A 14,648-nucleotide genomic window follows, 5' to 3' on the forward strand; every position below is an offset into this window, starting at 1 on the left:
ATGGGTTCGTCCAAGCCTGCACCCTCCAGAACATCGGTTTCCCCGATAAAAAGAAGAAGATTGGCGCGACATGTGGAGGTGACCACACCGGCAATCGAAAAAGGTACTCCTCTTCCCTTATTCGTGCAAATCTTACGTCTCTGCTTGCACGGTATTCATCCCATAGAAGACACTAGTTGACCGCTTCTTCTTGATACTAGATGGTCCTAGTAACTCGTCATGCATAAGGTTTCTCCTCATATACTATTTCACCTTAGCTAGGGGTCCGTCGCCCCCCTGAATTTCAATTTTTGGCCAGTTGATTCCCAATTAACGGAAGCATTCCCCGGCGTAACAGGCGCTAGTACGCCTATTATACCGGGGAAGCAGCGCCTTGGTGTTTATCTTAGGGGCGTGTGTGGCCTAGAGCTACTGGTGCCTGATCTGGAGGTCGGCCGGGATTAAAGGGTTGGCCTGGGGGCGCTGCCAAGCACGGCGGAGGTGTGAGGTCGATGGGAGGGCGGGGCGGCGGAGGCAGGGGTCTGGGCCGGTGGTCGCTGGCGATTCGAGAAAGATCGTCAACAGTGACTGGCGGGAGGTAGACGAAGGACATCTGCCCGTTCCTTATAGATCGGACGGTTCATTAAAAAAATCGACTGACCTATTTATTTTCAGTCGACTGTTATCTTAGATATGACCACATGTGGTGGTGTGCTGGAGGAGTACCTGTATTTCCTGTGCTCATATATTACAAAATCATACAGAGTAGAATCTAATTTTGTTTGCCATGCAATGTTGTAGAGCTATCATATGCCTCATGTCATTTATTTTTCAGCCACCTGCTATCTGCTACTTTTACAGTGCACTAGTTCTGCACACACTTCACCCTTACTCTCACTATTGTGTTTTTATGCAAGGGTATTTCAGACTCTGCTGCCATGAGAGAAGCCAAAAAGAAAAGAGAGAAGTCGCTCCAGCTTCGTATGCGGGTAGGCAAGACACGTTACAGCGCTATAAAGGGTGCAGTGTCAGCAGATGGAGACGGTAAACGTAGCTCTGGAGTTGATGACCTCGCTCGCAATGAACCACCATCCTAGGTGCTTGCTTTAACTTCGCGGTGTCATATGTGGTTGCATGTTCCATATGGTGTCTAGCTTGTATTCGAAAGGCCGAAGTCGGTAAGATAAGGAAAGATATTTTTTTACATGAACCACCATGCCCTGAGCACCAGAAGACAAATAGCTAGTCAGGGCACCGGCCGAGCTAGTGACAAGCCCAGCAAAGATAGGCATCACCCAGAAGCCAACTAAAAATCTGCGATGGTGGCGAAGCAGCCCGCCTTCCACCAGGCTCTCAAGTCCTAGATGATCATGCTCACCACTCCAGCTGGATGTCTAGCTTGTATTGCTTCCAATTTGGTTAAATTGCATCTGCTTAGCTTACACATTATACCTTTGAATATGACATGCCTTTCTATTTTTGGTACATACTAGTACATCTGTGTATTAACCATGTTCTTACATCAAACTAATGTTCTTGTGTATCCCTCATCAATCACTTATGACGAGGCAGGCAGGCAAGGGGACTACTCCTCATTTAAAGAATGCAGCGTCAGCCTCCCGGCATGATTCTCAAGAAACGGAAATGCTAAATGAAGATAGTGAACGTAGCTCTGTAGTTGATTACAGCATTTCCCCTACACTAGCATCGCAGGTGCTTGCTCTAACTTGGCAGCGTGATATGTGGTTGCATGTTGCATATGGTGTCTAGATTGTAATTCTTCCAATCTGGTTAAACTGCATGTGCTAGTCTGCTTAGCTTATACATTATACCTGTTAATGTGACGTGCCTTCCTGTATTTAGTACATAGTACATCTGTCTATTAAGCATGTCCTTACATAAAACTATTGTTTTCTTTGTATCCCGCATCAATCAACATGACGAGGCACCTTTAGTATATGCAGTGCGATATTAGTTGCATCTTTCATATGATTTATAGCATGCGCTGCTTCTAATTTGTTGAAATTCCATTTATGATGGGACGCTTTTAACTTGGCAGAGTCATATTGGTTGCATCTTTCATGTGGTGTCTAGCTTGCATTGCTTCTTATTTGCTGGAATGGTTTCTGCTTAGTTTACACAAACAGTTGTGAACATGCCATGCCGTCCTGTTTTTCGTACATATTCCATCCTGGTATCATGTGTTTGCCTTACATCAAAGTAGTGATTGTCAGTATCATGCATGAATGAGTTCTGAAGAGAGAATTTTACTGCTTTTTCTTGTCGGTTTTACTTGACAATTCAAAATCAATAAAGTGGAAGGAATTTAGCAAGGCAACGGATAAAGGTGCTCCTTCCGAACGGAGGGCCTCTACAGTTTCTACTCCTCCACACCCCCAATATGATTTCTAAGACAACACATGCATAGACACTCAACAAAGCTGTGTTTATGATGAGCACGTCTCCCCTAGTGCAGCATCACCGGTGCTCCCTCTAACTTGGCACTGTTATATGTGGTTGCATGTTATGTGTGATGTCTAGCTTGTATTGCTTCTAATTTTGTTGAATTCCATCTGCTTACTTTACACATTGTACTTGAATAAGACACGTGTTCCTGTTTCTAGAACATACAATATCTGTCTATCACACCATGTTCTTACATCAAATTACTACTGTTGTGTAACCTGCAACAATCACTTATCATAAGACACGTTTGACTTCGGAGTGTGATATAGGTTACATCTCACATTCTTTTCTAGCTTGTACTACTAATTTGTTGAAAGGGCACTTATGACGAGACAGTTTTAACTTGGTAGAGTGATATTCATTGCATCTTTCATATGGTGTCTAGCTTTCATTGTTTCTAATTTGTTGAAATGCCTTCTCCTTAGTTTACACATCATAAGCTGTGAATATGCAATGGCACTAATGACGAGAGACCTCTAACATGGTAGTGTGATGTTGTTTGCATCTTGCATATGATTTATTTCTTGCACTGCTTCACATTTGTTTAAACGCCATTTATGATGAGACACTGTTAACTTGGCAGAGCAATATTTGTAGCATCTTTCATATGGTGTCTACCTTTCATTGCATTGCTTCTAATTTGGTGAAATGTCTTCTTCTTAGTTTACACATCATAGTTCTGGTTATCTCTTCCATCCTGTTTTTCATACATATTACATCCTCCTATCATGTGGTTGTCTAACATCAAAGTTCAGTTCGTCTGCATCACGCATCAATTTGTTCTGAAGAACTAAATTGTTATTCGTTTTTCTTGTCGGCTTGACTTAACATGGCACAGAGAAAGAGGAAGAAACACAGAATGGCAGGGAATGAGAAGCGGATGAATCCTGCAGATTCTGCTGGTACTGATGGTGCAATAGAAGGTCAAAGTCCAGTGGAAAATTCTACAAACACGACATCCCATGCTACACGAGTTGCAAAAAAAGCCAAACAGAAACAAATAGCTGCCACCAAACAAGCAGAGATAGCCCTAGTTCTTGCAACACCTACCATAGTACTACCAGCTGCATGACTTACTCGTGCGTCAATTGAGCTAGCAGCACGTTCCCAAGCTCCCTTGCCACCTGACACTACTTCCCAAGCACTCTTGACACAAGATGAGTTGGCAATATCAGATGAACCTTGTGAGCTTCAACAGCAAGAAGGTAGTTGCTGGAGTCAAGTTACAGTTGCATGCTTCTTTATATGTAGTCTCACAGTTTGATGTACACTAACACTTCCTATGTTCGTTGTTGGACTAGCACCTAGGCGCAAGAGGAAACAAACATCAGGGATAATGCTACAGAGTCAGCCAAGTTAGTATTAGAGGCAGCGGTTGCCGTTAGGTGTCATGTACGTATCCTCCCAACATGGATTCAGTACAAGAATGGCAAAGACGAAACCCAGTTCAACACCTTCCTTGACCATTTATCTGTAAGTATGGTTATGTATGGAAACTAGTAATATCGTCTTGCTCTGTCCCATACTTTCTAGGTTGCTGATAATGAGACTCCCATAATTTTCAACAGATGAGGTTCAAGTTGGATAGCCAAGATGATGCAACCAGACAAGCTTGCACCCATGTTTTCAAGTCTGCTCTGCGATAGTATCGGTATAACTTGAGGAAAACTCACTTTGAAGGCAAGGCTAACAGTGAACTTTCCCAAACATCTCCAGTGGAAAATATATCAGATGAAGACTGGAGGGGCCTTGTTAAACACTGGTATGATCCGAAGTATCAGGTACATTATATATATGTGATCATATCACATGTTGAAGTCCTATTTACGCATGTGCCACACAAATCTATCTTCTTGTAGCTGAACTGTTCAAAGAACAAGGCCAACCGTACAAAAGTGAAATTCCAACAGACGACAGGATCTCGTAGCTATATTGCACACTGCGAGGCTCTTGTAATTAGCTGATGTTTCACTCTTTTCTTTGTACCATATTATCATATCTATATTGACTTGTTCAAAATGCAGAGGAAGCCCGCAAGGACCAAAAAGTACCTTAACCAAATGTTGTGGAAATCTTCAAGGACTGTCACATCAGCAAGAAGAAGGGCATGACTACACCAGTCAAAGCCGTTGGTGTAAGTCCTTAATCCTCATGCCTTTTAACTACTACTTACTCTGACTTGTGCCTTGAACTGCATGGTTTGCAGCCAATGTCTATTACTCTTTTCAATTTTATACACAATTGTCTTAGAGTATCATTGCACCTTACAAGGTTTAAAAGAGAGGAGTGATGTTCCTTTGATCTTGACCCGTAATCTAGTTCCGTGCTGGACTTGCCCACACAATGTTACAATTGCCTGTTTGTCTGTTCTCAGTTGTTTTGTGATATGAATGATGTCATACTATGCTTACCGTATTATAAACTTCGTCTCTTTATCCTTAGCCCTCAATACAATGTGAAGAAATAGACAATACATTAGCGATGGTACATGGTCATATGTTTGGAACCTGGTTTTATTATGTACTTTGCAATAAAATACAACTAATATTTTACATGGGTTCACCAGAATAAGTTCTGTATATAGACCAAAGCTATTTTGTTTGGTTTTGCTGCCTCCTTAATATCTTATGTTCTGGTACTACTAATGTAAAACCTCAACTTTTCAGCGAGCTATGGAAAAAATGGTGGAACCAACACCTTCTGAAGGTGGCGAGGCAACTATAACCGCAATGTTAGCTCTTGCTGCAGTGGGTCAGTACCTGTCCACTAACAATGCCAAAAGCACGTTCCTGCGTAATACTGGGTTGGTTGTTAAGGCAATATCGTCCAAACTGCCTCATGATCAAGATATGCAAGCTCAAAGCAATGTTGTATCTGTGCTCCAGACACAAGTCCATTCCCTAACAGAGACCCTTTGTGAAACAAGGAGAAACATTGCTCAATGTCGTCAAGATATGCATGGTTTTGAAACCAGACTATCAGACATTTGCTATGTTGTTCAGGAGCCTAGGGGAAATGAAGGCGAGGGTTATGGTGCTACATCGGACAATACAGCATGAAAACGTAACAGTCAGGTCAAATGAACTGAGCTTCTGAACTTCTGGTGGTGCATTTATCTGCTAGACTGTTAAGTTTTATGCCAACCTTCCTTTTGTTATATAGTTGTAATTTGTTTTGGTGCGATACAAAATTTATTCTTAACGTGCAGCCACCGGCTGAAGAAAACAGCAAGCCATTTTTGTATAGTGTAGGGTGTTCCCTATATTTGCACTGGTGGCGATCTTTGATGCCGAGTGGATGTAATCTGTGCAATCGCCTTAATAGCCTAGCGTTAGTTTCGGCCTTATTTATTTCCTAGTCTTCTTTTTCCCTAGTTTGCTAGTGGCGCAACTACCATGGGCCATATACGGGCCGTAGGATCCATGGGTCTCCTACGGGCCGTCGATAAATGGGCCTGTAATCGATGGGCCTCGGGCCGTCGGATAAATGGGTCTACATGGGCCGTAATCGAGCGTAATTGGTATCGGCCCACCATGGTAACAGGCTGTTAACAGGACGTAGGACAGCATAGGCTTAATTATGTCATAGGCATAACGGGTCGTTAATGGGCCAGAATATAGGACGGGCTGGAAACAGCGCAACGGGTTAATAGGCCAGAAACGGGCCGACTCTTGCCATGGGCCGAATTTGGCCCATTAGGGTAACAGGCCAGTAACGAGCCAACTCTTACCATGGGCCGAATTTGGCCCATTAAGGGAACAGACCAGTAACGGGCCGACTCTTGCCATGGGCCGAATTTAGCCCATTAGGGGAACAGGCCGGTAACAGGCCGGAAGTAATCGAGGGCCGAAAAGGAGCCCAAGAACGTATGGGCTGTCAATAGGTCGAAAGCTAACACGGGCTGGAAACGGCCCATGTAAATCACAGGCCGTTAACGGGTATAAAGAAAATTACTGTTCATTATGGGCTAGAGTCACCGTGGGCCTGTAAAGGGCCGAAAGATACGAAGGCCTCATATGGGCCGAAAGACGTCGTGGGCCATACATGGGCCGAAAGTGAAATGGGCTGGTGTTATATTCGATGGCCCACATGACGTTGTTGGGCCGATTTCCTTTAGGGCCTAACGGGCCATGAGTTAACGGGCCGTAAAATGGGTTATTTGCGAAGAGACCGTTAACAGGCTTTTCATGGGCCAGCCCGTTAACTTTTGACCAAGTCAAACGGGCTGGCTTTGTAAGCTAAATGGGCCACTGGTGGGCCGTGGCACGTGTCGACATATCATAGGCGCCTATCTGACCCACTGACGAGCTGACATGTGTTTCGTCCGGCCAATAAGAATTTTACACGTGGAAATTTCCCATTGGTCGGGGCTGTTAACGGGTTATCGGATCCAAAACCCGACCTGATAGCTTAACGGCGTTCCGTTACGGTGGATGCCATGTGTCGGTCACCCTTGACGAAAGCACTTCTGTGACGCGTGATTTATCATCATGGAAGTGGACACTTCCGTGATGATAATTTTGGTAATGTCATGGAACACTTCTACGACAACACAGGTATGACTATCTTGATTCTGTCATAAATTTGTCATGGATGTACATGCATGACAAAAAACGCGACCTACTATGACAAACACGTATCATCAAGGAAGTGTATTTTTTTTGTAGTGTTAGGTTTACCTTAATACTTCTTTTGTAGTTGCGGATGCTTGCAAGAGGGGTTAATCATAAGTGGGATGCTTGTCCAAGGAAGGGCAGTACCCAGGCACGAGTCCACCCACATATCAAATTATCAAAGTACCGAACGTGAATCATATGAGCGTGATGAAAACTAGCTTGACGATAATTCCCATGTGTCCTCGGGAGCGATTTCCTTTATATAAGAGTTTGTCCAGGCTTGTCCTTTGCTACAAAAAGGATTGGGCCATCTTGCTGCACCTTATTTGTTACCCGTTACAAATTACCTCATCACAAAACTATTTGTTACCGATAATTTTAGTGCTTGCAGAGAATACATTACTGAAATCTGCTTATCATTTCCTTCTGCTACTCATTGGGTTCGACACTCATACTTATCAAAAGGACTACGATAGATCCCCTATACTTGTGGGTCATCAAGACTCTTTTCTAGCACCGTTGCCAGGGAGTTAAGCACTTTTGGTAGGTGGAATTTGGTAAGGAAAAATTTATATAGTGTGCTGAAATTTACTGTCACTTGTTACTATGGAAAGTATTTCTTTGAGGGGCTTGTTCGGGGTATCTTCACCCCGACCAGTAGAGCAAAGAGTTGCTCCTCAACCTACTGAAAATGTTTACTTTGAAATTCCTTCAGGTATGATAGAGAAACTGCTAGCTAATCCTTTTACAGGAGATGGAACATTGCATCCCGATTTGCACCTAATCTATGTGGATGAAGTTTGTGGATTATTTAAGCTTGCAGGTATGCCCGAGGATGTTATCAAGAAGAAGGTATTCCCTTTATTTTTGAAGGGAAAGGCATTGACATGGTTTTGGCTATGTGATGATATGGGATCATGGAACTACAACTGATTGAAATTGGAATTTCATCAGAAGTTTTATCCTATGCATCTGGTTCATCGTGATCGTAATTACATATATAATTTCTGGCCTCGCGAAGGAGAAAGCATCGCTCAAGCTTGGGTGAGGTTTAAGTCAATGTTATATTCATGCCCCAATCATGAGCTCTCAAGAGAAATTATTATTCAAAAAAATTATGCTCGGCTTTCTCTCAATAATCGCTCCATGCTTGATACTTTTTGTACTGGTTCTTTTATGATGAAGACTACCGAATGCAAATGGGATTTCTTGGAAAGAATTAAACGCAACTCTGAAGATTGGGAACTCGACGAAGGTAAGGAGTCAGGTATAACACCTAAGTTTGATTGTGTTAAATCTTTTATGGATACCGATGCTTTTCGTGAATTTAGCACTAAATATGGACTTGACTCTGAAATAGTAGCTTCTTTTGCTACTCACGTTGATCTCCCTAAGGAGAAGTGGATCAAATATCATCCTCCCATTGAAGTAAAAGTAGTTGAACCTATTAAAGTTGAAGAAAAGACTATCACTTATAATGTTGATCCTATTGTTCCTACCGCTTATATTGAGAAACAACCTTTCCCTACTAGAATAAAGGATCATGTTGAAGCTTCAACTTTGGTCAACAAAAGTAACACTAGAACACCCAAACCCTCTGAGCAAATTAAGGTTGAACCTAGTATTTCTATGGTTAAAGATCTCTTGTCCGATAATATTAATGGGCATGTTATTTACTTATGTGATGAAGCTGCTAGAATTGCGAGACCCGATACTAAAAATAAACATAGACCTGTTGTAGGCATGCCTATTATTTCTATTAAAATAGGAGATCATTGCTATCATGGCTTGTGTGATATGGGTGCTAGTGCTAGTGCAATACCTCATTCTTTATATGAAGAAAATTATGCATGATATTGCACCAGCTGAGTTAGAAGGTATTGTTGTTACAACTAAGCTTGCCAATAGATATACTATTTCACCGGTTGGGATTGTTAGAAATGTTGAAGTCTTGTGTGGGAAAGTTAAATATCCTGCTGATTTTCTTATTCTTGGTTCCCCACAAGATGACTTTTGTCCCATTATATTGAAGGAAATATGCCCTAGAGGCAATAATAAAGTTATTATTTATTTCCTTATATCATGATAAATGTTTATTATTCATGCTAGAATTGTATTAACCGGAAACATAATACATGTGTGAATACATAGACAAACGGAGTGTCACTAGTATGCCTCTACTTGACTAGCTCGTTAATCAAAGATGGTTATGTTTCCTAACCATGAACAAAGAGTTGTTATTTGATTAACGGGATCACATCATTAGGTGAATGATCTGATTGACATGACCCATTCCATTAGCTTAGCACCCGATCGTTTAGTATGTTGCTATTGCTTTCTTCATGACTTATACATGTTCCTATGACTATGAGATTATGCAACTCCCGTTTGCCAGAGGAACACTTTGTGTGCTACCAAACATCACAATGTAAATGGGTGATTATAAAGGTACTCTATAGGTGTCTCCAAAGGTACATGTTGGGTTGGCGTATTTCGAGATTAGGATTTGTCACTCCGATTGTCGGAGAGGTATCTCTGGGCCCTCTTGGTAATGCACATCACATAAGCCTTGCAAGCATCGCAACTAATGATTTAGTTGCAAGGTGATGTATTACGGAACGAGTAAAGAGACTTGCCGGTAACGAGATTGAACTAGGTATTGAGATACCGACGATCGAATCTCGGGCAAGTAACATACCGATGACAAAGGGAACAACGTATGTTGTTATGCGGTCTGACCGATAAAGATCTTCGTAGAATATGTAGGAGCCAATATGAGCATCCAGGTTCCGCTATTGGTTATTGACCGGAGACGTGTCTCGGTCATGTCTACATTGTTCTCGAACCCGTAGGGTCCGCACGCTTAAGGTTTCGATGACAGTTATATTATGAGTTTATGAGTTTTGATGTACCGAAGTTAGTTCGGAGTCCCGGATGTGATCACGGATATGACGAGGAGTCTCGAAATGGTCGAGACATAAAGATTGATATATTGGACGGCTATATTCGGACACCGGAAGTGTTCCGGATGATTTCGGAGAAAACCGAAGAGCCGGAGGGTTACCGGAACCCCCCGGGAGAAATAATGGGCCATATGGGCCTTAGTGGAGAGAGAGAGGGCAGCCAAAGGTGGGCCGCGCGCCTCCTCCCCCCTGGTCCGAATTGGACTAGGAGAGGGGGGCGGCGCCCCCCTTTCCTTCTCCCTCCCCACTTCTTTCCCTCCTCCCCTTGATCCTTTATATACGGGGGCAGGGGGCACCCCTAGACACACAAGTTGATCCACGTGATCATATTCTTAGCCGTGTGTGGTGCCCCCTTCCACCATAATCCTCGATAATATTGTAGCGGTGCTTAGGCGAAGCCCTGCGACGATAGTACATCAAGATCGTTACCACGCCGTCGTGCTAACGGAACTCTTTCCCAACACTTTGCTGGATCGGAGTCCGGGGATCGTCATCGAGCTGAACGTGTGCTAAAACTCGGAGGTGCCATAGTTTCGGTGCTTGATCGGTCGGGCCGTGAAGACGTACGACTACATCAACCGCATTGTGCTAACGCTTCCGCTGTCGGTCTACAAGGGTACGTAGATCACACTCTCCCATCTCGTTGCTATGCATCACCATGATCTTGCGTGTGCGTAGGAAATTTTTTGAAATTACTACGTTACCCAACAGTGGCATCCGAGCCTTGGTTTTATATGTTGATGTTATATGCACGAGTAGAACACAAGTGAGTTGTGGGCGATATAAGTCATACTGCTTACCAGCATGTCATACTTTGGTTCGGCGGTATTGTTGGACGAAACTGCCCGGACCAACATTACGCGTACGCTTACGCGAGACCGATTCTCCCGACATGCTTTGCACATAGGTGGCTTGCGGGTGACAGTTTCTCCAACTTTAGTTGAACCGAGTGTGGCTACGCCCGGTCCTTGCGAAGGTTAAAACAAGACCAACTTGACAAACTATCGTTGTGGTTTTGATGCGTAGGTAAGATTGGTTCTTGCTTAAGCCCGTAGCAGCCACGTAAAACTTGCAACAACAAAGTAGAGGACGTCTAACTTGTTTTTACAGGGCATGTTGTGATGTGATATGGTCAAGACATGATGCTAAATTTTATTTTATGAGATGATCATGTTTTGTAACTGAGTTATCGGCAACTGGCAGGAGCCATATGGTTGTCGCTTTATTGCATGCAATGCAATCGCGCTATAATGCTTTACTTTATCACTAAGCGGTAGCGATAGTCGTGGAAGCATAAGATTGGCGAGACGACAACGATGCTACAATGGAGATCAAGGTGTCGCGCCGGTGACGATGGTGATCACGACGGTGCTTCGAAGATGGAGATCACAAGCACAAGATGATGATGGCCATATCATATCACTTATATTGATTGCATGTGATGTTTATCTTTTATGCATCTTATCTTGCTTTGATTGACGGTAGCATTATAAGATGATCTCTCACTAATTATCAAGAAGTGTTCTCCCTGAGTATGCACCGTTGCGAAAGTTCTTCGTGCTGAGACACCACGTGATGATCGGGTGTGATAGGCTCTACGTTCAAATACAACGGGTGCAAAACAGTTGCACGCGCGGAATACTCAGGTTATACTTGACGAGCCAAGCATATACAAATATGGCCTCGGAACACGGAGACCGAAAGGTCGAGCGTGAATCATATAGTAGATATGATCAACATAGTGATGTTCACCAATGAAACTACCCATCTCACGTGATGATCGGACATGGTTTAGTTGATTTGGATCACGTAATCACTTAGAGGATTAGAGGGATGTCTATGTAAGTGGGAGTTCTTTAAGTAAATTAATTGAACCTAAATTTATCATGAAACTTAGTACCTGATAGTATCTTGCTTGTTTATGCTTGATTGTAGATAGATGGCTCGTGTTGTTGTTCCGTTGAATTTTAATGCGTTCCTTGAGAAAGCAAAGTTGAAAGATGATGGTAGCAATTACACGGACTGGGTCCGTAACTTGAGGATTATCCTCATTGCTGCACAGAAGAATTACGTCCTGGAAGCACCGCTGGGTGCCAGGCCTGCTGCTGGAGCAACACCAGATGTTATGAACGTCTGGCAGAGCAAAGCTGATGACTACTCGATAGCTCAGTGTGCCATGCTTTACGGCTTAGAATCGGGACTTCAACGACGTTTTGAACGTCATGGAGCATATGAGATGTTCCAGGAGTTGAAGTTAATATTTCAAGCAAATGCCCGGATTGAGAGATATGAAGTCTCCAATAAGTTCTATAGCTGCAAGATGGAGGAGAACAGTTCTGTCAGTGAGCATATACTCAAAATGTCTGGGCATAATAATCACTTGATTCAATTGGGAGTTAATCTTCCAGATGATTGCGTCATTGACAGAATTCTCCTATCACTGCCACCAAGCTACAAGAGCTTCGTGATGAACTATAATATGCAAGGGATGAATAAGACTATTCCCGAGCTCTTCGCAATGCTGAAAGCTGCGGAGGTAGAAATCAAGAAGGAGCATCAAGTGTTGATGGTCAACAAGACCACTAGTTTCAAGAAAAAGGGCAAAGGGAAGAAGAAGGGGAACTTCGAAAAGAACAGCAAGCAAGTTGCTACTCAAGAGAAGAAACCCAAACCTGGACCTAAGCCTGAAACTGAGTGCTTCTACTGCAAGCAGACTGGTCACTGGAAGCGGAACTGCCCCAAGTATTTGGCGGATAAGAAGGATGGCAAGGTGAACAAAGGTATATGTGATATACATGTTATTGATGTGTACCTTACTAATGCTCGCAGTAGCACCTGGGTATTTGATACTGGTTCTATTGATAATATTTGCAACTCGAAACAGGGACTACGGATTAAGCGAAGATTGGCTAAGGACGAGGTGACGATGCGCGTGGGAAACGGTTCCAAAGTCTATGTGATCGCAGTCGGCACGCTACCTCTACATCTACCTTCGGGATTAATATTAGACCTAAATAATTGTTATTTGGTGCCAGCGTTAAGCATGAACATTATATCTGGATCTTGTTTGATGCGAGACGGTTATTCATTTAAATTTGAGAATAATGGTTGTTCTATTTATATGAGTAATATCTTTTATGGTCATGCACCCTTAAGGAGTGGTCTATTTTTATTGAATCTCGATAGTAGTGACACACATATTCATAGTGTTGAAGCCAAAAGATGCAGAGTTGATAATGATAGTGCAACTTATTTGTGGCACTACCGTTTAGGTCATATCGGTGTAAAGCGCATGAAGAAACTCCATACTGATGGACTTTTGGAACCACTTGATTATGAATCACTTGGTACTTGCGAACCGTGCCTCATGGGCAAGATGACTAAAACACCATTCTCCGGTACTATGGAGAGAGCAACAGATTTGTTGGAAATCATACATACAGATGTATGTGGTCCGATGAATATTGAGGCTCGTGGCGGATATCGTTATTTTCTCACCTTCACAGATGACTTAAGCAGATATGGGTATATCTACTTAATGAAACATAAGTCTGAAACGTTTGAAAAGTTCAAAGAATTTCAGAGTGAAGTTGAAATCATCGTAACAAGAAAATAAAGTTTCTACGATCTGATCGTGGAGGAGAATATTTGAGTTATGAGTTTGGTGTACATTTAAAACAATGCAGAATAGTTTCGCAACTCACGCCACCCGGAACACCACAGCGTAATGGTGTGTCCGAACGTCGTAATCGTACTTTACTATATATGGTGCGATCTATGATGTTTCTTACTGATTTACCGCTATCGTTTTGGGGTTATGCTTTGGAGACGGCCGCATTCACGTTAAATAGGGCACCATCAAAATCCGTTGAGACGACGCCTTATGAACTATGGTTTGGCAAGAAACCAAAGTTGTCGTTTCTGAAAGTTTGGGGCTGCGATGCTTATGTGAAAAATCTTCAACCTGATAAGCTCGAACCCAAATCGGAGAAATGTGTCTTCATAGGATATCCAAAGGAGACTATTGGATACACCTTCTATCACAGATCCGAAGGCAAGACTTTTGTTGCTAAGTTCGGAAACTTTCTGGAGAAGGAGTTTCTCTCGAAAGAAGTGGGTGGGAGGAAAGTAGAACTTGACGAGGTAACTGTACCTGCTCCCTTATTGGAAAGTAGTGCATCACAGAAAACTGTTTCTGTGACACCTACACCAGTTAGTGAGGAAGCTAATGATGATGATCATGAAACTTCAGAACAAGATACTACTGAACCTCGTAGATCAACCAAAGTGAGATCCGCGCCAGAGTGGTACGGTAATCCTGTTCTGGAAGTCATGCTACTAGATCATGATGAACCTACGAACTATGAAGAAGCGATGGTGAGCCCAGATTCCGCAAAATGGCTTGAAGCCATGAAATCTGAGATGGGATCCATGTATGAGAACAAAGTATGGACTTTGGTTGACTTGCCCGATGATCGGCAAGCAATTGAGAATAAATGGATCTTCAAGAAGAAGACTGACGCTGACGGTAATATTACTGTCTACAAAGCTCGACTTGTCGCAAAAGGTTTTCGGCAAGTTCAAGGGATTGACTACGATGAGACCTTCTCACCCTTAGCGATGC

The sequence above is a fragment of the Triticum urartu genome, chromosome 5, assembly GCF_003073215.2.
Source record: "Triticum urartu cultivar G1812 chromosome 5, Tu2.1, whole genome shotgun sequence".
In the NCBI taxonomy this organism is placed as follows: domain Eukaryota; kingdom Viridiplantae; phylum Streptophyta; class Magnoliopsida; order Poales; family Poaceae; genus Triticum; species Triticum urartu.